Genomic DNA, 25,530 nt, shown 5'->3' with positions numbered 1-25,530 from the left:
GCATGCTTGTCCTACTACCTCAAATGCCCTTTGCGCAGCTGGGGTCTTACTGGCCTTATCAGCTCACCAGCTCAAGAGTTAAGAGATGCCACAGCAGACTCTCAGAAGTCTAATTTTCATGAGGGCTTCTAGGTCCCTTGAAAGATGGGTTCAAAGGCCATGGAGTGCTTAATCATGCTGCCCTGGGGGACTTACTGCGTTCCTCTGAAAACAGAATGTGCCAACTTTCAGCTTGACTTTTAGGAGCAGAGCAAGGACTCCCGGGGGCAGCGGTCTACCCCACACCCACACATGGGAGGGGAGTGGAAGAACAAGAGTCCAGGCAGACCATATGTTTGAGCCCAGCACTGGGGTCGTTGACTCTGGGGCCCAGCTCTCAGAAAAGTCAGTCTAAGTTACGCTGCTGGGGTGTCGCCCAGTTTTGTAATCACTCAGAGATCAAACCACATAATTTCAAGGGTAATTACTTGAGGGGGAAAAAAAACCTCCTTGAGCCTCAGAGGTGATGAAACATCTGCCTCTGAGAAGCCGCTGGGAAACACAGAGACAGCTGTGGGCAGCAGGGCAGCCTGGAACACCAGGCAGAGTGCCGAGTTGCGGGGAAGGAGTGGAATGAGGGAAATATATAAGAACGCTGGCAGAAACTTTATGGAAAAGGAAGGAGTCTGTGTATCCCTGGAGTGTTACTCAAGTTCCTGAGACTCCCCTTCCCACCATCTACCCTCCATCTGATAATAAACTCACCACCAGCTATACCCCAGTTGGAATGCCCAGTCCTCTGGGAAAGCTGCAAGGATCATCCTTGTCACATCCTTCAATGTGATAACTCTCCTAGTGCCTTCCTGCTCCCAGTTTAGCACAACAGGCCTTCCCTCAAAGCCCTTTGTTTCCACAAATCACCATCGATTCCAAGTCCCCAACAGCTCACTTGTGTCTTTTGCTTCCTGTGCTAACCCTTTATTAAGAGGCAAGCTCCCCATCTCTGTTGTCTAGGTACCCTGGCCTTTTCTGAAACCAACTTTTCACTATCCAGGCACAGACTCAATTCTTCTTTGCTCTATGCCCTGCAGCTGTGGGCCAGATCCACTGCTCCCACACACAGACTTGGTTCCAAGAGCTGCTGTCTGGGCCCAGCTCCAAGAACCTTGGTTGCACCGAACAGGAGGTAGAATGTCAATCCCACCTCCATGTTCCTGTTACTCATTTGTCCTACATCTCATGTATAGTGCCATCTCACATCTTTGTCTGTCTGTCTCTTTTATCAATCTGCGTCTCAGAGGCAGACCCAGTTTTATCCATCAGGGTCTCTCCAGAATGTCATGAGGGGCCTGACAGCAAACAAGTTGTGATTAAAAAAAAAAAAAAAGCTATTTACTATTGAGTCAACTCCAATTCATAGTGACCCATGTATGTCAGAGTAGAACGGCACTTCATAGGGTCTGCAATGACTGATTTTTTTTTAAGTAGATCATCAAGCTTATCTTCAGAGGTACCCCTAGTTTATGGTGATTTGTGCCAATCTTTGGGTTAATAGTTGAGTGAACTGTCTGCACCACCCAAACATGTGGATAATATAATTGCCCATCATTCTTTCTTGCTTTTACAATAAAACATTCACCATTTATATGTATAGGAGTCCTGGTGTGGCTCTGTGGGTTAATGCACTGGACTGCAAAGTTGGTTTGAACTGCAAGGTCAGCGGTTCAAGCTCACCAGCCACTCCTTGGAAAAACCCTACACAGGGTCGTATGGTTCGGAACTGAATTGACAGCACTTAACAACAATGACAACAATTTATATGTATAATGCAGCCACACCAAGCACACGCCCCATGACGAGCAATCATCACCTCTATCCATTTCCCAATCTTAGACCTCTTTCTTCATTCTTTTGTTCGCTTCTTTTCTTCCCTTTTATTAAAAAAAAAAAAAAGCGGGGGAAAGTTCTCAACAGTTTATCCTAATGAGAAATTAAATACACATTATTCCCCTTTCAGTACATGAAAAAAAAAGCCAAAAAAATTTAGAGGAAAGCAATTTCCTTTTTTCTTTCTCCTTTTTCCTTCCTTTTCTTTTTAACTGCCTTCCCCATCACCCAAATTAGCACGTGGCTATACTCTACCCAGTGACTAATTCTCCTACCACTGGTAACCATCATAGAATGAAAACCCTTTCTTGACTTTTTACAGTAATGTTCTCAAAGAATATCTGTCCCTTTGTGACTGATTAATTTCATTCAGTATAGTGACCTTCTGGTTCCTCCATGTTATGCGGTATTTTACAGATTCATTGCTATTCTTCATTGTTACATAATATTCCACTGTGCGTATGTACCAAAGTTGGTTCGGTCATTCCTCGCTGATGGGCATCTAGGCTGTCACCATCTTTTTGCTTTTATGAATAATGCTACAATGAACATGGATGTGCATGTTTCTATTCATGTCATGGCTCTTACTTCTTGAAGATATACACCAAAGAGAGAGATTGCTGGATCATACGGTATTTCTATTTCCAACCTGGGAGATAGTGCCATACCATTTTCCACAGCAGTTGCACAATTTTATAGTCCCACTAGTACTGTAGGGGGGGTCTCATACTCTCCACATCCTCTCCAGCATTTGTTGCTTTGGCGTTTTTTGAACTTTGCTATTAATTCTGGGGTCAGATGATACCTCATTGTTGTTTGGATTTGCATCTCTCTAATGGCTAGCGTAGTAGTTACGAATCAGGCTGCGAACCTCAGGGTCAGCAGTTCGAAACTACCAGCTGTTCCGCAGGAGAAAGATGAGGCGTTCTGCTCCCATAAAGATTTACAGCCTCGGAAACCCTGTACAGGGTCACTATGAGTCAGAACCGACTCCACGGCACATAACAACACAACAACAATGGCTAGTGATCGTGAGCATTTCCTCATGTTTGTTAGCCCTTTCACTCTTCACTACTGATCTCTAACACTGCACTCTTTACTGTGGACAGAGTATATCTCTCCAACTTTAGGTCTAGTCGTGGAAATTCCTTCTGTCAAAGTGACAGTGTGCCAGTTCAGAGTGAAGTTTCAAGTTTCTGCCAGCCTTCTTGAAGCTTCTGTCCTTCTTTATGAGAAGAGCATGTCCCAGGTCACCACACTTCTCCTTCAGTCCAGATCTCAGAATAGAACCCAAACTGAAACTTGGGTTCCAACCGAATCCAGCTGAACAGTAGCCAACCTCCAGATCGGGGAGTATGCAATAAATGCTTGCAGTTGGCAGTCTCTGAGATTTGGAGGTTGGTTGTTACACAGCATGAACACAGGAAGCAAAACAAAACCCCAAAACAACGTAACTAATACACAGTCCCTATGTACAATTTTCAGGGATGAACCAATGGAGGAGTACTACGGTGCACACATGGGGTTTCCATGAGTCAGAATCTACTCCATGGCAACTAACAACAATAAAAGACAATTCATAGTAACTCAGTGATTTGCAAAGTGTGATCTTCAGGTCAGCAGCAGCAGCAGCAGCAGCACCTGGGAACTCTTTGTTATTGTTGTTGTTGGGTAACATAGAGTCGGTTCTGACGCATAGCAACATAGCACAACAGAACAAAACACCGCTGGTCCTATGCCATCCTCAGAATTGTTATGTATGAACTCATTATTGTTGCCATCATATCATCTATCTTGTTAAAGGACTTCTTTTTTGCTGATGATCCACTTTTCCAAGCATCATGTTCTTCTCCAGGAACTGGTCCCCACTAACAACACGTCCAAAGTCTCACCATCCTCACTTCAAAGGAGCATTCTGGCTTTACTTCTTCCAAGACAGATTGGTTGTTCTGCAGGCCGTCCATGGTACGTTAAATATTCTTCTCAAAGACCATAATTTAAGTGCATCAATTCTTTTATGTTTTTTTCTGATTCATTGTCCAACTTTCACATGCATATGGTGAGACTGAAAGTACCATCGTGACTTTAGTCAGGCACACCTTAGTCCTTAAACTGACATCTTTGCTCATTCACATTTTAAAGAGGTCTTCCACAGATTTGCTTATTACAATAAGTCCTTTAATTTCTTGACTGCTGCTTCCATGAGTGTTGATGGTGGATCCAAGCAAAATAAAATCTTTGACAACTTCAATCTTCTCTCCATTTATCATAATGCTATGTATTGATCCAGTTGTGAGAATTTTTGTTTTCTTTAAATTGAGGTGTAATCCGTACTGAAGACTATAGTCTTTGACCTTCTTCAGTAAATATTCCACGTTCTCTTAGCTTCCATGAAACAAGGTTGTATCATCTGCGTATTGTTGCTGTTGCTAGGTGCTATTAAGTTGGCATCAGCTCAGAGCAACCCTATGCACAACAGAATGAAACACTGTTCGGTTCCGCACCAACCTCACAATCATTACTAAGCCTGAGCCCATTGCTACCATTACTGTGCAACTTCATCTCATTGGGGGTCTTCCTCTTTTTCTCGGACCCTCCAATTTACCAAGTATGATATCCTTCTCCAGGGACTGGTCCATCCTGATATGTCCAAAGCATAAGAGACAAAGTCTGGCCATTCTGGTTACCAAGGAGCATTCTGGCTGTACTTTATCCAACCCAGACTGGTTTGTTCTTTTGGCAATCCATGGTACTTTTAATATTCTCATCCAACACCAGAACTCAAATGCATCCATTCTTCTATGGTCTTCTTTATTCAAAGACCAACTTTTATATGCATATGAGGTTACTGAAAATACCATGTCTTGGGTCAGGCCCACCTTAGTCCTCAAACTGGCATCTTTGCTCTTCAACACTTTAAAGAGATCTTATGCAGCAGATTTGCCTAATGCGATCCATTGTTTAATTCATTGAATGCTGCTTCCATGAGTGTTGATGGTTGATCAGATTAAAATGGAGTCTTTGACAATTTAAATATTTTCCCTATTTATATGGAAGTCGTTTATTGGTCCAGTGGTGAGGAGTTTTGAGATACAACCCATCAGTAAGTATTTTAAGTCCTCATCACTTTCAACAAGCAAAGCTGTATCATCTACATATCGAATGTTGTTAATAAGTCTTCCTCCGATCCTGATGCCACATTTTTCTTCATGTAAACCAGCATCTCGAATTATGTGCTCAGCATATAGATTGGATAAGTATGGTGAAAGAATACAACCTTGTCGCACACCTTTTTTAGTTTTAAACTATTCAGTGCTCCCATATTCTGTTTGAACAACTGCTTTTTGGTCCAGGTATAGGTTCCTCATGAGCACAATTAAGTGTTCTGGAGTACTCATTCTTCGCAATGTTACCCATACCTTGTCATGATCCACACAATCCAAAGCCTTTGTGTAGTCAATAAAGCACAGGTAGACATCTTTCTGGCATTCTCTGCTTTCAGCCAAGATCCATCGGACATCAGCAATGATATCCCTCGTTCCATGGCCTCTTTTGAATCCAGCTTGAACCTCTGGCAGTTCTTCTGTCAGTGTATGGTTGCAGCCATTTTTGGCTTATCTTTAGCAAGATTTTACTTACATGTGATATTAATGACATTGTCTGAATATTTCTGTATTCTGTTGGGTCACCTCACTTTGGAATGGCCACAAATGTGGATCTCTTCCAGGCAGTTGGCCAGGTAGTTGTCTTTCAAATTTCTTGGCATAGATGACTGAGTGCCTCCAGTGCCTCAACAGTTTGTTGAAACATTTTTATTTGTATTTCATTAATTACCAATACCTTGTTCTTTGTCAATGCTTTCAATGTACCTTGCACTTCTTCTTTAAGTATCATTGGCTCTTGATTGTATGCTATCTCTTGAAATTGTTGAACATTGACTATAGTATAGTGCCTATATATTCCTTGCATCGTCTTTTGATGTTTTCTGCATCATTCAATATTTTGTCAATATAATCCTTCAATATTGCAAGTCAAGGCTTGATTTTTCTCTTCAGTTCCCTCAGCTTGAGACATACTGAGTGTGTTCTTCCCTTTTGGTTTTCTAACTCCATATCTTTGCACATTTCGTTATAATATTTGACGTTGTCTTCCTTTTTTGAAATTTTTCTATCCAGTTCTTTTACCTCCTTATATCTTCCATTTGCTTTAGCATCTCAATGCTAAAGAGCAAGTTTCAGAGTCTTTTCTGACATCCATTTTGGTCTTTTCCTTCTTTCTTGTCTTCTTAATGAACTCTTGTTTTCTTCCTGTATGATCTTCTTGATGTCATCCCACAACTCTTCTGGTCTTCTGTCATTAATGTCTAATGCATCAAATCTGATATTGAGATCATCTCTAAATTCAGGTAGGGTATGTTCAAGGTCATATTTTGGCTCTCGTAGACTTTTTTTAAAATTTTCTTCAGCTTCAGCCTGAATTTGCATATGAACAATTGGTGATCTATGCCACAGTCTCCCCCTGGTATTGGTTTGGCTAATGATATGGAGATTTTTCACCATCTCTTTCCACAGATGTAGTTAATTTTATTTCTGTGTATTCCATCTGGTAACATCCATGTGTATAGTTGTTTTTTATGTTGTTTTAAAAAAAATATTTGCAATGAAGAAGTCATTGGTCCTGCAAAATTCTATCATGCGATCTCCAACATAATTTCTATCACCAAGGCCATTATTTTCCAATTACTGAGCCTTCCTCTTTGTTTCCAACATTTGCGTTCCTCGCCAGTAATTATCAATGCATCTTGATTGCATGTTCGATCAATTTCAGATGGAAAAAGTTGGTAGAATTCTTCAGTATCATTATCATTGACTTTAGTAGTTGGTGCGTATCAATTGGTCATTCTCAAAGACATATGGATATTATCCTATCACAGACAGCATTGTACTTCAAGACCGATCTTGATATTTCCTTTTTGATGATGAATTCCTTTTCAATTTGTCATTCCCAGCATAGGAAACTATGTGGTTGTCAGATTCAAAATGGCCATTTTAGCTCACTAATTATTGCCTAGGATATCTGTGTTTATACATTCCATTTCATTTTTGACGATTTCCAATTTTCCTACATTCATGTTTTGTACATTCCATGTTCTGATTATTAATAGGTGTTTACAGCTGTTTCTCTTCATTTCGAGAGAAAGCTTTACTCGATTTGCATCCATCATAGTCAACTCTACTTTGAGGCGGCAGCTCTTCCCCGGGTGTAGTTTGAGTGTCTTCCAACCTGAGGTGTTCATCTTCTGGCACTATATCTAACAATATTCTGGTTCTATTCTTCATGTTTCAATATTCAATATTCTGAGGCTGACAGTGTTCTATTGATATTCATAAGGTTTTCAGTGAGTAAATATTCAGAAGCAGTCTAGCTCCCCTTCTTCCTAGTCTGTTTTTGTCTGGAAGCTCAAATAAAACATGTCCACCATGGGTGACTCTGCTGGCATTTATAATACATGTGACACAGCTTCCAGAATCACAGCAGCACACGAGCCACCATAGTATGACAGACTGACAGATGAGTGGTAGACAGGTTCCTCATGAGCACAATGAAGTGTTCCAGAAAACCCATTCTTCACAATGTTATCCATAGTTTGCTAGAATCCACACAGTCAAATGCCTTTGCATAATCAATAAAGCACAAGTAAACACCTTCTTGGTATTCTTTGTTTGTAGCCAAGATCCATCTGACGTCAGCAATGATATCCCCTATTCTACTTCCTTTTCCGAATATAGCTTGAATTGCTCAGAGTTCCCTGTGGATGTACTGCCACAATAATTTTAAAATTATTTTCAGCAAAATTTTTCTTGCATGTGATATTAATGAAGTTGTTCAATGATTTCTGTATTCTGTTGGGTCACCTCTCTTTGGAATGGATACAAATATGGATCTCTTCCAATTGGTTGGCCAGGTAGCTATTTTCCAAATTTCTCAGCATAAGTGAGTTATTACCCCCAATGTAACATTAGTTTGTTGATACATTTCAATTGGTATTGCATCAACTCTTGGAACCTTGTTTTTTGTCAATGTCTTCAATGCAACTTGGACCTCTTGCCTCGATATCAAAGGTTCTTGATCATATGATACCTCTTGAAATGGTTGGACTAATTCTTTTTAGTACCGTGACTCTGTGTATTCCTTCCATCTTCTTTTGATGCTTCCTGTGTCGTTCATATTTTGCCCATAAAATCCTTCAATATTACAACCAGAGTCTTGAATTTTTTTCTTTAGGTCTATCAGTTTGAGAAATGCTGAGTGTGTTCTAACTCTGCATATTTCATTATAATACTTTACTTTGTCTTTTCAAGCTGCCATTTGAAACTTTCTGTTCAGCTCTTTCACGTCATCATTTCCCCTGATTGCTTTAACTTCTGTATGTGCAAGAGGAAATTTCAGAGTCTCTTGTGACATCCACTTTGGTCTTTTCCAAAGACCAAACTCTATAGAAATGCTACTTTTTGGTCCTCTTCCAGAAGCCACTGAGTTAGAAACTTGAGACAGGAACCAACAACCTACCTTTTCACAAGCTCTCCATTAATTCTAATACATACTTAAATCTGAGGTCCACTGAAGGAGTCCTAGTGTGGATAAGCACTGTACTGCTAACCTCAAGGTCGGTGATTCAAACCCATCAGTTGCTCCTCAGAAACCCTATACAGTCTCACTATGTGTTGAAACAGACTCAACAACACTTAACAAAAACAGCAGTAACAGCTGAAATGAAACAGCTTCTTTCAACATGTTGTAGTTGTCAGCCCCTGACTCACGATAACCGCATTGCACAATGGAACAAAAAGTTGCCAGGTCTGGAACCATCCTCATGACCCTTGATTTTCACTGGATGCATTTCAGAAGTCAATCTCCCGGCCTTTCTTTCTGGTCCATCCACTGAAAGCTATTCGGCCCATAACAGTACACAAGCCTGCACTGAGATGGCTTCACATGAGGTTCCTTGGCCTGGTTCTCCCACATGGAAGGTGAGGATTCTACCATTAAACAGCCAGTGAACCATTTTCTTTAACATAAAGCCAAACCAAACCAAATCCACTGACACCAAGTCAATTCTGTCTTATAGCAACACTATATATGGTTTTCAAGTCTGTAAGTCTTTATGGGAGCAGAAAGCCTCCTCTTTCTCCCACAGACTGCCTTGTAGATTTGAACTGCTGACCTTGTGGTTAGTAGGCCAACACGTAATTTATCTCCTTAAATGCAGATACTCCAGAATTTTAAATGATGGCACCTAATTACCATAATGGAGTCCTGGTGTGGCACTGTGGATTAATGCGCCAAACTGCAAAGCTGTTTGACCTGCAAGGTCAGCGGTTCGAGCTCACCAGCTGCTCCTCAGAAACCCTATACAGGGTCAGTATGGGTCAGAATTGACTTAATGTCACTTAACAACAATTATCATCATGCCTTAACCATCATCCTATTAAATCAAAGGTGCCCTAAGGCATTCCATCCAGCCCCAGAACTTTCTAGTCCAGTGGTTCTCAACCCTGACTACATGTTAACACTTGGTATGCCAAGGCTACATCCAAACCAATTAAAACAGAATCTCTGGGAGTAAGACCCAAGCATCAGTGTCGTGTAAAGCTTTCTCCAGTGACCAAGGTTGAAAATGGCTTTCTTTTTTTGAGGGACCAGGTCTGACTCTGCACTGACTTCCCTGCCACTCCCTGCCTGCTCTCACTCCTCACCATGCAAAGCACTGTGGCTGGCTTCCCTGTCCCAGCTCTTCCGGATCCAAAAGTTGGTTCTATAGCCTGTGCCTTGATGCACTGGTAGCAATAATTAAGAGACTGGGACCAACAAGATAAGACCTTGGAGAAGCCCAGAACCTGACTTGTGAGGGCATGGGATAACCACACACTGGAGGACCATTGGCAGACATGGATCCCCTGCCAGAAGTTGGGTGCCCAGACTCCATTCTAGGGGTTCACTGATTGGCAACTGCCATCTCCAGCCAAGTCGGAAGGAGTCTGAGCAGCTAGCTTTCACTCTTCCGTGTGAGCCAGGGTGAGTTAGGGCCTTTCCATTCCCTCTTCACAAACCCCTCTGTAAGACTCTTTTCTGCTGCTGGAAAGCCCCATCCTTGCTTAGTTGTTTTAGAGGGAGCTCCCCAGAAGTATAATTTAAGATTCAGGTTCAGGTGCAAGGGCTTTAAGAAGGATCTGCCTCCCGGTGAGCTGGACAAGGAAGGGGAGGAAGCCAATTGAGTGTGCAATCCCAAACTCAAGTCTGCAGAGGGTGATCTTGTAGGGGGAGCTCTGGAGTGTTAGTTACCAAGTTGTCTAGACCTAAGACAAGAAAGCTGGGCTTTCTTATGCTCAAACCAACTATCATGGTCTACTGGCTAAGGTTCATCCTGGAATGGGGTGGAGGAGCAGTTTAAATGCCTTGACACTTCCACTCTCTACATCCACAGGCAATGTGCCTGCAGTGGCCCAAGAGCAGGCCTGCAAAGGAGAGCCACAGGTATGGCCCATTGGCAGTAAAATTATGCCAAAACTGCAAGGAAGGATGGGAAGGGGAGAGCAGAAAGAGTAACAGGCTGCTGAGGTAAGGCTGCCAGATTTAGCCAATAAAAATACAGGACAGCCAGCTCAATTTGAATTCAAGAAAAGCAAGCTAAAAAAAAAAAAAAAATTAGTATAAGCCAATCCCAATCCTTGCTATGGTGTTGGAGGATAAGCACTGGACTGGTAACTGCAAAGGCAGCAGTCCAAACCCACAAGTCACTCTTGGAAACAGGGGTGCTATCAGTCCGAAATAACTCAACGGCATTTAGACAACGACAGTATATCCCAAGCTATATCTGGGCTACACTAAGATTAAAAGTGTACTATTTCAAGGAGCTTTGGTAGCGTAGTGGTTACGAATCGGGCTGCTAACCTCAGGGTCAACAGTTCGAAACTACCAGCTGTTCCGCGGGAGAAAGATGAGGCTTTCTGCTCCCGTAAAGATTTACAGCCTTGGAAACCCTGTACAGGGTCACTATGAGTCGGAACCGACTCCACGGCACATAACAACAACAACAACAACATTTGAAATTTCAACTGAACTGGCCATCCTGGATGGTATCTGGCAATCCTAGTTCCAAGGGATCTGCTGGATTGGGACAGGTTTTACCTGCTGCTCACAGGAATCAGTGCTGGTCCCTGTGTGGCTTCTCCTGTGGCCTAGACTTAGACCGCTCTACATTGTCCTCCCTAGAACCATTGGTATTGCCCTTGGCCACCACTTACAGTGTTTTGTTGTCTTGGCCACTGTGCTTTGGTTAGTGGCAAAATTGTAGTAGGGAAACATTTAAAGGGGCTCATTGGCCTGTTAGGCACCACTTCTATGTTGCAATAGCTCCGTGAGGCTCCTCCTGCACCGCTCACCCCCACCTGCCTGCCTGGAGACCATGGTGCTGACGCTTTTCTGACAGCCTAGAGCTCCAGCCCTGAGCTGGTCTGTCACTTGGTCAAGCTGACCCTTTCATTAAGTACTTTTGCATCCTTTCACCAGTTTTTAAATAATGAAGAGAGGGCTCCAGTCATTCTGGAAGGTGGCCTGATTGCTGGCAGGTCCTGAAAATAGGTTGGGATTGATTGATTGTGGTTATAACCAGCAGAGCCGACAGTAGGTGCCCCCCGGCCCATGCATAATATAAAATATACAAACAGCAGACAAGGAACAGAGCCAAGATTGTGGTCTTTACTTTGATTTGCGATCAGCTTCTTTGAAATCCATGCATTTCGAAGACTCTAAGAAAGATTATGATCCTGCTTCCTGGTCCCGATCCCTCCCAGAGTCCAGAGACCTCCAGGGTTGAAGAGGTAGATGCAGAGAATATGACCTGTTTGAGCCCTTTGTAGGAGACAAAGCAGAGAATAAAGGGAGGAGAGGTGGTAGACAATTAGATGCTTTTGTGAAAGCAAGGTGATGCTAGCTCTAGGGAATCACGTTTCAGGAAATCTCACACTCATTTTCTAAAATGAATTAAGACATGGAGGATTTTTTGTTTTTAATGCCTCTTGAATCATTCTAAATGCTCTTAAAGTCTTGAGGTATTCTTTAAAGTATTTTCATAGAAACTTTAGGTATTTCATTTCAAAACTTGAAAATCACAGGATGTAACTAGATTCTGGAATGAGTTGAAAGGAAATGGAAAGCATTGGCTTAGTCTAGGTTCACCCAGTAGCAGACCCAAGACAAGAATTTTAATGTAAAGAGTTCATTGGTGGCAGGGGGGGGGGGTCGGGTATGGGGGGGTAGGGAACAGAGGAAATGAAATGTGGAAGGAAAGGTAGGCAATAAAACATGTGCCGTTGAGCAATGATGGGCAACCGGCCCATCATCCCACTGGGGAACTCTGGGAAATTATAGAACAGTCCTTCTTAGATTATTTGTGATGAAGGATTGTTTGTTTCTCTTTTAAGTTCCAAACTCAAACTCATGTGCATCAATGCATTTTTTCGGATACTTTTGAACATACAATAGATTATTAGAAAAATGAAAACTAAACAAAGACATCCAAAATACAAGGCCAATTTCTTTATTACTAGATTCAAGAGACATATAATTACTCTATCAAATTACTAGTATTATTATTACTATTATTACCAGTTGTCATGGAGTTGACTCTGACTCACGGCAGCCCCATTTGTGTCAGAGTAGAATTGTGCTCCATAGGATGGTCAATGGCTGTTTTTTCTAGAAGTAGATCTCCAGGTCTTTCTTCTGAGGCATCTCTGGGTCATCCCAAACCTTCCAGATAGCAGCTGATCGCATTGACCATCGGCACCACCCAGGACTCTCAAATGACTACAGAAGCTTGTAAATGCTTACTCTTTCTGTACTTTTCACAAACCAGTAATAGACTGCCATCGTCTGCAAACCACACTTTGAACATTTACTTCAGAGTTAGGCCACCTGAGGGGTGGGGGCGAGAGAGAAAGGGAGCTAGGATATTTATCTACCAATGCATCCATCGATCGATCGATCGACACTTGCTCCTAGGGCACTTGCTCCTAGGGCGAGGTGGTAGGAAAGGGAGGGTTTTCCCTCACTATGTATATACAGGACAAAGAGATTAGGATGCTGACAGCTGGAAGTGTAAAGGAGTGTGTTGAGGTAGTAAGGATCACTGGGATGTGGGGAGGGCAGACCTAGCATCCTGCATTCACATGTCAGGAAAGGGACCACGGAAGTCATCTGAGCCGCCCTCATCTCCTGGAAACAGAGGAGAAACAGGTTCCTGAGCAAGTCATCTTCCCAGTATAGTGCATAAGTGTTATTGAGGAACACTTGTACCAGGACTAGGGAAAAGGGAAGGATTCTTCCCAATTGGCTCTGTCTTGTCTGTTTTGGCATTCTTCTAGATATCTGCTTACCTCATCCCTGGCAGCAAAGGCAAAACTGCCACAGCACAGTCAAATCCCTACAGGGGTGAGGCCTTGCTAAACTCTCCTCTGCCCATCAGTCTGCTAGGGAGAGGCCCAGGGATTTAGTGCAAAGCTGGGGCTCTAACACAGCTCTCCTGGCTTGAAACTGCTCTGTGACCCTCTGGGTTCTGTTTCCTCATCCGTAAAATGGAGATGCTAACCTATGCCCTACTTACCTCTCAGAGCTGTTGTCAGGATCAAGTGAGATGAAATAAGTGAAAAAAAGTTTGGAAAAGTTTAAATCCTCTAAAGATGTCACTGCCTAGAGGCACTAATTATCTGGAGATGAGTGTGTCAGAACCCTCAGCTCTCAGAATTTAGACACCAACTCAGTTGTGATTGGAAAAAGTCTCTGCTTAAATTCAACAGCAAGATCTTAGCTAGGACTCTGAATAAAGTTGTTTTTTGGTGTGTGTGTGTGTGTGTGTTTTCTATAAAGCACATTTTGGGGGGAACTGGAAATGTTTTCTAAAAGTCTCTATAGTAGATAATAATTTTGTATCAATGTCAAATTTAATCAATTAATATGTGGTTATAATGTCCATGTTTTTCAGAGGTACATGCAGGAGAGTTTAACATTGAAATGCCATTATGCCTGTAACTTATTCTTTTTTTTAAAATGTTTTATTGTGAATTATATGATAGTTTACATGGGAGAACATTAGTTTTACATTCATCCTATAGTATATCATTTCATTGCTATGGTTACAATCCCCTCCATGCATCATCAACTATCCAAATGGTATATACTACAAGCATGCCCCCCGGTAATTAGCACACAGCCCCTCTTCCTCTCTGTGTCTAAAATCCCCAACAGCTCCATCTCTCCACGTCATCGTCTCTGCCTCCATCTCAGGCATCACTGCTTCGCTGGGTAGGGTCCCACTCTCCGCTCTTCTCCCTTGATGGTCCCAGGGATCTCTGCTCTTTGGCTGAAAAGTTAATAACTCCCTTCCTTGCTAAAAAACGTCTACCTTTACAATTCCAACCTTCACAAGCAGTCCAGATAACAATTATTCACTATTGTATCACAAGAGATCCATCCGGATTTCATTTCATCAGCCCCGCCTAGCAGATTGTATACTACTCAGTGGAGATTCTACCTTCTTCCATGCCCTATGAATCTAGCTTCCCTCTTGAAAGCTTGTAAGCCAGTCACTTCTTGCCTTTGTAGCCCTCCCCCCACCCCATTTTGGGTAGCCAATGTCCAAGTTGCCCATCCCTGTCTACTCTGTGTATGGAGGGGGTGGGGATGATCCTTGCTGTAAGGATTTGTTCCCTCTTTTGAGCTACTGCATCCATAGGTGTAGGTCAAGTTCATCAAATTGTATCAGATTACACTTTTTTTCCCCTCTTCTTTCTTCTTCTGGTTGAGCTCTGATCATCTAGTCATTGAAGCCAGGTCAAGTGGGTATTATCTGCAAGTGTGGGTGTTCTTGTGCAGATGCCCTCTCTTCTTATCCGCTGGACGCTTCACTCTCCACTCTAGTCCTCTGTGGCTATGTCACTGACTTTGGCCCCAAGAGTCCCCAGGTCTTACCACACTGCTGGCCAACCAGGTCTTCACCTGGGTTCACAGAAGTCTATTGAACATTGTAGGACTTAGCTCGCCACCTCATTGCTGCTATTCCCTCACTTCCGCTTTTGGCGACTAGCGTAGTGATCAATCAGAGCATGTATTCCCATTGAGTCTTAGTCCTGGAAGTGGGCCTGCACCAAGATGACCCAACCACTTGCCTTGATGTTTTCTGGGCAAGCAACTTGCTTGTTCTTGTAGTAACAGTCAGTCTGCCTCTATTGTTTTGTAGTTTTCCTGTAGGTCTTTTTTTCAAGAAGTATTTTCTGTTCTTCTAGCCTCTCCAAGCTGGTCCGCTAATCCTTTCAAGTGGAAATTTCCCATCTCTGAAGATCTGAGTCTTATATATTGCAGAGGCTCCACAGGAAGCCTCCTTCACTGGGTACATTGTAGCCCCATTTTAGGTATTCCAAACAGTTATAGGTTGTAACTTATTCTTAAATGGTTCGTTCATAACAATAAAACCAAGATCAACACAAATAATAGTAACAAAAAGAAGAAGAAGACGAGCATGCATTGTTGTTAGGCCACTTTTAACTCATAACTACACTATGCACAACAGAATAAAACACTGCCCCATCCCTGTGCCATCCTCACAATTGTTGTTACATTTGAGCCTATTGCTGCTGCCACAGTGTCAATTTATCTCTTTGGGGGGTCTTCCTCCTTTTTGATGAGGCTTTTTTACCAAACATGATGTCCTTCTCCAGAGACTGGTCACTCCTGATATCATGTCTAAAGTATGAGAGACAGTCTTTCCAACCTGGCTTCTAAGGAGTATTCTGGCTGCATTTCATCCAAGACAGATTTGTTTGTCCTCTGGCAGCCTACGGTATTTTCAATATTCTTCGCCAGCACTGTAATTCAAAAACATCAATTCTTCTACAGTCTTCCTTATTAATTGTGCAACTTTCAGATGCATATGAGGTGATTAAAAATGACATGGCTTGGATCAGGTGCACATTAGTCCTCAAAGTGTTATCTTTGTTCTTGAACTTTGTAATAGAGTTCAGTGTCAATCTTGACTGGTACAGGATTTCCAGAGCTTTAGCAGTTGGGATGTGCTGATTCCCATAGTGATGAAGCCTAATACAGGCAAAGTTAGCTCTATAGTGAGTGGCTGTGAGCAGCCATCCATTGAAAGGTTGTTTCTTTGGGGGTGTGGGCTGCTCCCAATATAATGGACTCCTGGGAAAGGCTTGCTCTCTTCCACTGGGGAGGACCTGACACACACACACACACACACACACACACACACACACGTTTACCTGGTTTTGCATCTCTAGAAAACTGGCCGAAGACAAACACTTTAAAGACATTTTTTGCAAAAGATTTTCCCAATGCAATATGTCATTTGATTTCTTGACTGCTGCTTCCATGAGTGCTGAGTTGGAATCCAGGCAAAATGAAGTCTTTGACAATATCAATCTTTTCTCTAGCTATCATAATAACACATGCATATACATTTATATATGCTGTAACACATATATCTATCATCTATCATGTGTATGTATGTTTTGGTATTTTGTTGTTGTTGGGTGCTTTCGAGTCAGAGCCAATTCCCAGCAACCCTAAGCATAACAGAGTGCAGCACGGCCTCATTGGCGCCATCCTCACAATGTGCATAAGTTTGAATCCATTGCTGCCGTCACTGTGTCACTCCATCTCATTGGGAGCCTTCTTCTTTTTCACGGACTCTCTGCTTTACCAAGCGCAGTGTTCTTCTCCAGGGATTTGTCCTTCCTGATAATATGTTCAAAGTACAGGAGACAAAGTCTCACCATTCTTGCTTCAAAGGGGCACTCTTATACTTTTTTCATTACAGATTTGTTTCAGTCTGTGGTACTTTCAAGATTCTTTGCCAACACCATAATTCAAAGTCATTGATTCTTCTCTGGTCTTCCTTATTCATTGCCCAGCTTTCCCATGCATATGAGGTGATTGATATTGTAAGGACTTGGTCAGACATACCTTAATTCTCAAAGCAACATTTTTATTCTTTAACACTTAAAGAGGTCTTTTGCAGCAGATTTGCCCAGTGCAATATGTTGTTTGATATCTTGACAACTGTTGCTTCCGTGAGCACTAATTGTGGGTCCAAGTAAAATAAAAATTCTTGACAACTTCAATCTCTTCTCCATTTACAATGACGTTGCCTATTAGTCCAGTTTTGAAGCTTTTTGTCGTCTTTACATTGAGTAGTAATCCATACTAAAGGCTGCATTCTTTGACCTTAATCAGTAAGTATTTCAAGTTCTCTTAGCTTTCAGTAAGAAAGGTTGTCTCATCTGCATATTGTAGGTTGTTCATGAGCCGCCTCCTAGCCTAATGCCACATTCTTCATATAGTCCAGTTTCTCAGATTATTTGCTCAGCATACAGACTGAGTAAGTATGGTGAAAGGATACAACCCTGGCACATACTCTTCCTGATTTTAAGCCATGCAATATCCACTTGTTTTTTTCTGAACAGGTTCCACAAGAGCACAATTCATTGTTTTGGAATTACCATTCTTCACAATATTATCCATAGTTTGTTATAACCCATACAGTCAAATGCCTTTGTATAGAAATAAAACACAAGTAAACATCTTTCTAGTATTCTCTGCTTTCAGCCAAGATCCATCTTATGTCAGTAATGATATCCCTCATTCCACATCCTCTTCTGAATCCAGCTGGAATTTGTGGCAGCTCCCTGTTGAGGTACTGCTGCAATCATTTTTTTAATTATCTTCAGCAAAAACTTACTTACAGGTAACATTAATGATCTTATTCAATGATTGTTGCATTCCATTAGGTCACCTTTCTTCGGAGTAGACAAAATATGATTTATTCCATTTGGTTGGCCAGGTAGCTGTCCTCCTGGCAAATTTCTTGCCATAGACAAGTGAGTGCCTCCAGTGTTGCATCAATTTGTTGAAACATTGAAATTGGTATTCTGTCAATTCCTGGGACCTTGTTTTTTTGCCAATGCCCTCAGTGCAGCTTGGGCTTCAATCGGTTCTTGATCATATGCAACCTCCTGAAATGGATGAATGTGAACAAATTCTTTTTAGTAGTGACACTGTATATTCTTTCCATCTTCTTTTTATGCTTCCTGCATCTTCTATATTTTGCCCATAAAATCCTTTAGTATTGCAAGTCAAAGCTTGAATGTTTTCTTTAGTTCTTTCAGCTCGAGAAATGCTTAGCATGTTCTTCCTTTTTGGTTGTCTAACTCTTTGCACATTTCATAACACTTTAGTTTGTCTTCTCATGCTGTCCTTTGAATTTTTCTCTTCAGCTCTTTTACATCATCATTTTATCTTATTTGCTTTAGCTACTCTAAGTTCAAGAGCAAGTTTCAGAGTCTCTTCGAACATCCACTTTGGTATTTTCTTTCTTTCCTGTTTAATGACCTTTTATTTTCTTTGTGTTTTATGTTCTTGATGTCATCACGTAACTCCTCTGGGTTTCAGTCATTAGTGTCTAATGCATCAAATCTGTTCTTGAGATAGTCTCTAAATTCAGGTGGGATATAATCCAGCTCATATTTTGGCTCTCATGGACTAGTTTTAATTTTCTACACCTTCAGCCTGAACTTGCATAATAGCAACTTATGTTAGGTTCCACAGTAGACCCCTGACTTGTTGAGGCAGATGATATTTAGCTTCTCCATGTCTCTTCCCACAGATGTAATCCATTTAATTCCTGTGTATTCCATTTGTCAAGGACCACATGTATAGTCATCTTTTATACCGTTGAAAAATTATATTTGCAATGAATAAGTACTTGTTGTTTTTAGGTGCCTGGTGCAGAGTCATTTCGAACTCATACCCCTTTGTACAACAGAATGAAACATGGCTCAGTTTGACACTCTCCTCACAATTGTTGCATCTGAGCCCATTGCTTCTGCCACTGTCAAGTCATCTCATTGGTGGCCCTTGTTCTGTTTGGACAACTGCCTCTTGGTCTATGTACGGGTTCCTCGCAAGCACAATTAAGTGTTCTAGAATACCCATTCTTTGTAAAAACATCTTTCTGGCATTCTCTTCATTCAGCCAAGATCCATCTGACATCAACAATGGTATCCTTAGTTTCATGTCCTCTTTTGAATTTAAATTGACGTACTGTTATAACCACTTTTCAATTACCTTCAGCAAACTTTTACTTACAATATTAGTGATATTGTCCAATGATTTCTGCTTTCTACTGGGTGACCTTTCTTTGGAATGGGCACAAATGTGGATTTCTTCCAATCAGTTGACCAGGTCTTCTAAATTTCTTGGCATAGATGTTTGAGCGCCTCCAGTGCTCCATCAGTTTGTTGAAAGATTTTGATTTGTATTTCATGAGTTCCTGAAGTCTTGTTTTTTGCCAATGCCTTGAGCGCAGCTTGAACTTCTTCCTTTAGTACCATTGGCTCTTGATCATATGATACCTCTTGAAATGGTTGAACAGCAACTATTTATTTTTGGTACAGTGACTCTTTATATACTACTTTTGTACCCTTTTAATAAGTTTTATTTTAAAACAATAAAGGGTTATAAAAATAAACATAAATAAACCTCCACTACAAAAAACAAAACAAAACAATATCTCTTAAACTAAGTCACTCTGGCAGTTGTGGTTATGTACCAAGGAGTCAGTTCCAACTCATAGCGACCCTATATAAGGTTCCCAAATCTTTACGGAAGCAGAAAGCCTCAATTTCTTCCGACAGAGCAACTGGTATATTCAAACTGCTGACCTTGCAGTTAAAAACTGAACTCATAATCTGCTATGCTACCACAGCTACTAGACTCTGCAGTAAAGGTGGAAACAGCACTTTCTGTTTCATCATGCAGAGATTACTCACTCATATTCAACACATACTTATAACAGACTTGGTTGTCTGACTTCTCAGGGCAGAAGAAAATTAGAAATCAGAAGGTAATGGCAAGTACCATGAAGATAGAAAAAGTCATAACTGACATTTGGGTATCAAGCAAAAGGAAATACACACACACACACAAGAAAACGCTAGAAAACAAGCACACAACCATAAATCCTCAGTGTTGTAATAGATATCACAAGGCTAAAGCTTGAAGTCAATGAAAGGAGCCCTGATAGCAAAATGGTTAAGCACTTGACTGCTAACTGAAAGTTTGGTGGCTTGAACCTACTCACCAGCTCTACAGGAGAGGGCTCTGCTTTCATAAATTACAGCCTAGAAAACCCCATGCGGGCAGTATGAGTCAGAATCAACTTCATGGCTCCTAGCAACAGAGCGGATAACCTGGCAAGGTCTTCATGTTACAGAAAAGGCAAGCAAGGTAGTGACTTAGCAAAGGACTTACATCCAGTTAGCAGTGAATTTCAGCACAAGTTCTCTAGTGCCCCACGTGGTTTCTTTGCTCTAGAAGAGCCTACATCATTACGTAAAAGGTTGGGGTGGTTCGGTGTCTGTGTTCTGGAAGACAGAAAAACAGCCATGAAAAATAGTAAAAAAAATTTTATTGCTATTTGAAGAAGAGCTATGGCAGATGTGATTGGTTGTCTCCCCAACTTGTCTTTCCTTCTCATTTCTTTATTCCTATCAAAGGTCACTAACCCCAAAAGACTGAAAATACTCACTCTCTCCAGGTCTCTGGTAGTTAGACCATGGCCATACGACCCTGTGGGATCTGACCAGGAGGCACCTCTGGAGCTTTTGAAGAAGGGGCTCCTCCCTGATTAAAAGCGGTATGTATGGAATAACTTCTCTTTATGTCCTACTTTGGTTATGAATGGGTGAAGATGTGATACTTGATGCTGTGGCAACCATTTTGTAATCATGAAGAGACAAGCTGAAGATAACCAATACTCTGCAGATGGTGATAGGACAGAAGGAACTTCCATCATTAATGGCATGTCTGAAAAAGCTAAATGAATCAACCCTACAGCCAGACTTCTTGCTGAAACTTCTCATGTGTGACCCACTTTTAGTTTGCTATTCTATTATTTGCAGCTAAAAGCATGCTTACTGGGAAAGTATTTGTTGTCTGGGAACATCTACTTCTCTGAAAGGCTTTACTATAGAGGGGAGAAATAGGAAGACTTGAACAAAATGTGGGAAGTAGGCTCTTGAAAAACTGCTTGAATGGTAAATAATTAAACTTGGAAATATCTTAAAGACCTAACTAGGGTTCTAATACTGTCAATATGTTGTTGTTGTTAAATACCGTGGAGTCGGTTCCGACTCATAGTGACCCTGCACAGGGTTTCCGAAGCTGTAAATCTTTACGGGAGCAGAACATCTCATCTTTCTCCCACGGAACCACAATCAACATATTGTTGTTGTTGTCAGGTGCCATCAAGTCGGAAACGACTCATAGAGACCCCATGCACAGCAGAACGAAGCAATGTCCGATCCTGGGCCAACCTCACTACCGCTGCCACACTTGATGCCATCAATGATGCCACCTGGCTGATCCATCTCTTTGGGGGTCTTCCTCACTTTCTCTGACCCTCCATCTTACCCAGCATGACATCCTTCTCTAGTGACTGTTCCCTCCTGACAATACGTCCAAAGTATGAGAGATGAAGTTTAGCCATCTTGGCCTCCAAGGAGCACTCTGGCTGCACCTTTTCCAAAACAGATCTATTGGTTATTTTGGCAGTCCATGGCATTTTTAGTATTCTCCTCCAACATCACAATTCAAAGGCATCAGTTCTTCTACGATCTTCCTTATTCACTGTCCAGCTTTTGCATCCATATGAGGTTATTGAAAATACCATGGCTTGGGTCAGGCTCACCTTAGTCCTCAAGCTTACATCTCTGCTCTTCAACACTTTAAAAAGTTCCTGTACATCAATATATAGGTTCTCCTAAACCAGATACCTCACTATAACCATTATAACAAAATCCAGATGTTGAAGTCCCTTCATTTTTATGCAATCAGAATTCCCAGAGGTCATGAGCCTTAGTCATTCTCACCAAAGACTTCATGAGTTTGGTACAGTTCTTGAAGATTTTACATCATGCAGTCTGGTCTGTGTCATCTTGTTGGGTGCCTTCATGCTATCTTCTCCCTTCAACTGACTCCCCTTCTGATGCAAATGGATTCTTCTCCACTCCTCACAGAGAGTCCTGTTCTTACTTCAAGTCAACTTCTACCCTAAAAGGTTTCTCAAGGCAATCCTACAGAACAAGAAGCATGTTAATGAATAAAATTTCTCCATCTTACTGTTGTTGTTTGCCTTTAAGTTGGCACCAAGTCATGGTAGTCCCATGTACAACAGAGCAAATACTGCCTGGCCTTGTATCACCTTCACAATCATTGGTACCCTCTAGCCCATCATTGCTGTCACTTCCAGCCTAGGATGCTCATCCTCCAGCACTATATAAGACATGCTTTGTTGTGATCAATAGGGTTTCCACTGAATGATTTCACAAGTAGATCTCAGACCTTTCCTCCTCATCTGTCTTCATCTGGAAGCTCCCCTGAAACCTATCCACCATAGATGATTCTGCCAGTATCTGAAATACCAGTGGCATAGCTTCTAGCACCACAGCACCATGCACATCACCCCAGTACAACAAACAGACAGACAGGTGTTGGATCCATCTTATTATATTACTTAAAATCAGCTGTGATTGTCAAATATGGCTTCTAAGTCAAAAAGGCTTTGAATTTTTCTGGATACAAGAAAAGAGCACTAACAGATAAATTCCCCCGATGTGTCCTGGGAGTTATCCTTATTTCTTTCTTGTGGGCAAAATGTGATTCTACTGTGTTTTCCAAATCAGTGACTTTAGCCTTTCTTAGCTAACCAAGTGAGGGACTTCATCTGAAGCCAACTGAGGCCTGCTTCAGGGCATAGAAGAGAGTCATTCGGGACTCGCTGTGAAAAAGAGCAATGGGAAAAGGACATGCAGCCTACCCACTAGGAACAAAGACTTTGATGTACCAAGTCCTTAGTTCTGCTTCCTAGTTCCCCATGAGAACAGGGAAAGGCAAAGGGGAAGAGTGCTTGGCTTATTTAATACCCATTCCAAAATCCTCTAGCTGGCTTTCCTCTATATAGGACCGGCAAACTGAAAACCCCATATCCTAAGATCCTTTATAGTCATCAGGGGTCAGGCATATGACCGAAGTTCCACCAATCAGTCACAGTTGGTAAGATGTGGACGTAAACGTGAATAGTGTAAGGCATGCAAGGACATCCGTTCTTCTGGCAAGAATTGTGGCAGAGGCATCTGATTTGGGACAACTGAGACAGTGCTTCTGATACCTGGTGCTGAGGATCAAAGGTGCCGACCTATAGGCAGAGGGATCAGGGTTATTTCATTTAAATATGTATTTTGGTGTGGTGGGCATTTTCCTGCTTAAGTTATCTTGACTTCATTATCCAGATTCTGAGGTAAACAAGGCCAGTTCTTTGGCCTTCCTGATAGATTCATTCATTGTATGATATGACTCCTGATGTGACATGGTAGTATCAGCACTACACTGTGAACCACAAGGTCAGGAGGTCAAACGCAGCAGCTGTTCCTCAGAAACCCTATACAAGGTTGCTAAGAGTCAGAACCGACTCAATGGCACTTAATAACAACAACAGGCTTTTATAATCCCTTTCTTCTTAAACAATTTAGAAAGGACTCTTGTTTGCAAGTAACAAGTTTGAGCTACCATGGAGGCAATTTAAATATTTCCCCAAATGAAAAAGAGATAAAACTAGTAAGCCTTTTGTAAGAATTAAGAGACACATTACCAGAAACCTAAAAAACTCCCTGTGCCCATTCCCAATGACCCTCCCAAAGTAGCCACTGTTTTGATTCTTAACACCACAGATGTGTTTTGTTTTGTTTTTTCTATAGCTGAAATCATTCATACATTATATACTCATTTATGTCTGGCTTCTTAGCTCAACTTTTGTTTTGTGAGGTTCATTTTTACAAGACATATTAGTTCCTTCTTTTTCATTGCTGTATTTTTGCTGTTGTTGTTAGATGCTATTGAGTCAGTTCCAACTCATAGCAACCCTATGTACAACGAAACAAAACACAGCCCAGCCGTGTGACATCCTCACAATCGTTCTAACATTTGAGCCCATTACTATTGCCGCTACTGTGCCAATCCGTCTCATTGGGATCTTCCTCTTTTTCACTGATCCTCCACTTTACCAAACATGATGCTCTTCTCCAGGAACTGGTCCCTCCTAACAACATGCCCAAAGTATGAGACACAGAAATCTCACCATCATGGCTTCTAAGGAACATTTTGGCTATACTTCTACAATTTGTTCGTTCTTCTGGAAGTCGATGGTATTTTAATATTCTTCTCAAAGTCAAATGTGTTCATCCTTCTATGGTCTTCCTTTTCCACTCTCTACCTTTCATATGGATATGAGGCGATTGAAAATACCCTGGCTTAGGTCAGGCTCACTTTAGTCCTCAAACTGACATCTTTGCTCTTGAACACTTTAAAGAGGTCTTAGGCAGCAGATTTGCCTAATGCAATACATCATTTGATTTCTTGACTGCTGCTTCCATGAGTGTTGATTATGCATCCAAGCAAAATTAAATCTTTGACAACTTCAGTCTGTATGTATGGTATTCACATTTTTTTTCTTCCATCTTCATATGGATAGACAATGGGGCTGTTCTCAGCTTAGCGCTTCTATGAATATTCTGTGGATACACATCTACAAGTGGACTTTCTACACTTGTGTGTAGGTGTAGGGCTAGCTTTGAGTATTGCTGTGGTGCTTTAGGATAAGCACTCGACTGGTAACTGCACAATCGGCACTTCAAACCCACCAGGCACTCTAGGAACCCTATACAGGGTTGTTATGAGTCTGAACTGATTCAACAGCACACAACAACAACAACAAAGTTAACTTTAACAGATATTTCTAAATAGACTTCCAAGGAGATTGATTCAATTTATACTCCCAGTATTATATAGGGCAAAGACCTTGGCAAAAGTCTTTGTCTAACTGTAAAACACCTATATATACTAGGGATGTCTGCAACTACCAGAATTCATCATTAGTGCAGGTAATATTTATTAAGGAAGCTTTGAGGTGAATGTTACTGAGCTGTCCCTCCCCAGTTTTCTATTTCAGAGGTACAGGTGGGAAAATCTCTAGTACTCAGACTCATGGGACAGGTAAGTCACTAGTGCATGAAAGAAGAAAGTCCGACAACAAAGACTATAATCTTAAAATGTTATGTTCAGAGACAAGCCCTATACTGTAGAGTCCAAACCCAAACCCATTGCTAGCAAGTCAATTTCAACTCACAGCGACCTTATAAAACAAGAGTAGAACTGCCCCATAAGGTTTCCAAGGCTGTCAATCTTTAAAGAAGCCAACTGCTCGGTCTTTCTCCCTTGGAGTGGTTAGCCATTTCAAACAGCAGACTTTTACATTAGTAGCCAAGTACTTTAGCCACTGTGCCACCAGTGTTTCTCCCTATGGAGTACAAGGGATTATTTTCCACTCCTACCCCCTTTCTCCACCACTCATACTTTGGTGGCTTGTGAGTTGCTGTGATTCTGAAAGCTATGCCACCAGTATTTTAAATATCAGCAGGGACACCCATGGTAGACAGGTTTCAGATGAACTTCCAGACCAAGACAAACTAGGAAGAAGGA

Source organism: Chrysochloris asiatica, unplaced genomic scaffold (genome assembly GCF_000296735.1).
Source record: "Chrysochloris asiatica unplaced genomic scaffold, ChrAsi1.0 scaffold00062, whole genome shotgun sequence".
Taxonomy (NCBI): domain Eukaryota; kingdom Metazoa; phylum Chordata; class Mammalia; order Afrosoricida; family Chrysochloridae; genus Chrysochloris; species Chrysochloris asiatica.
The sequence above is the reverse complement of the archived record's forward strand: the minus strand, read 5'-3'. Positions refer to the sequence as shown.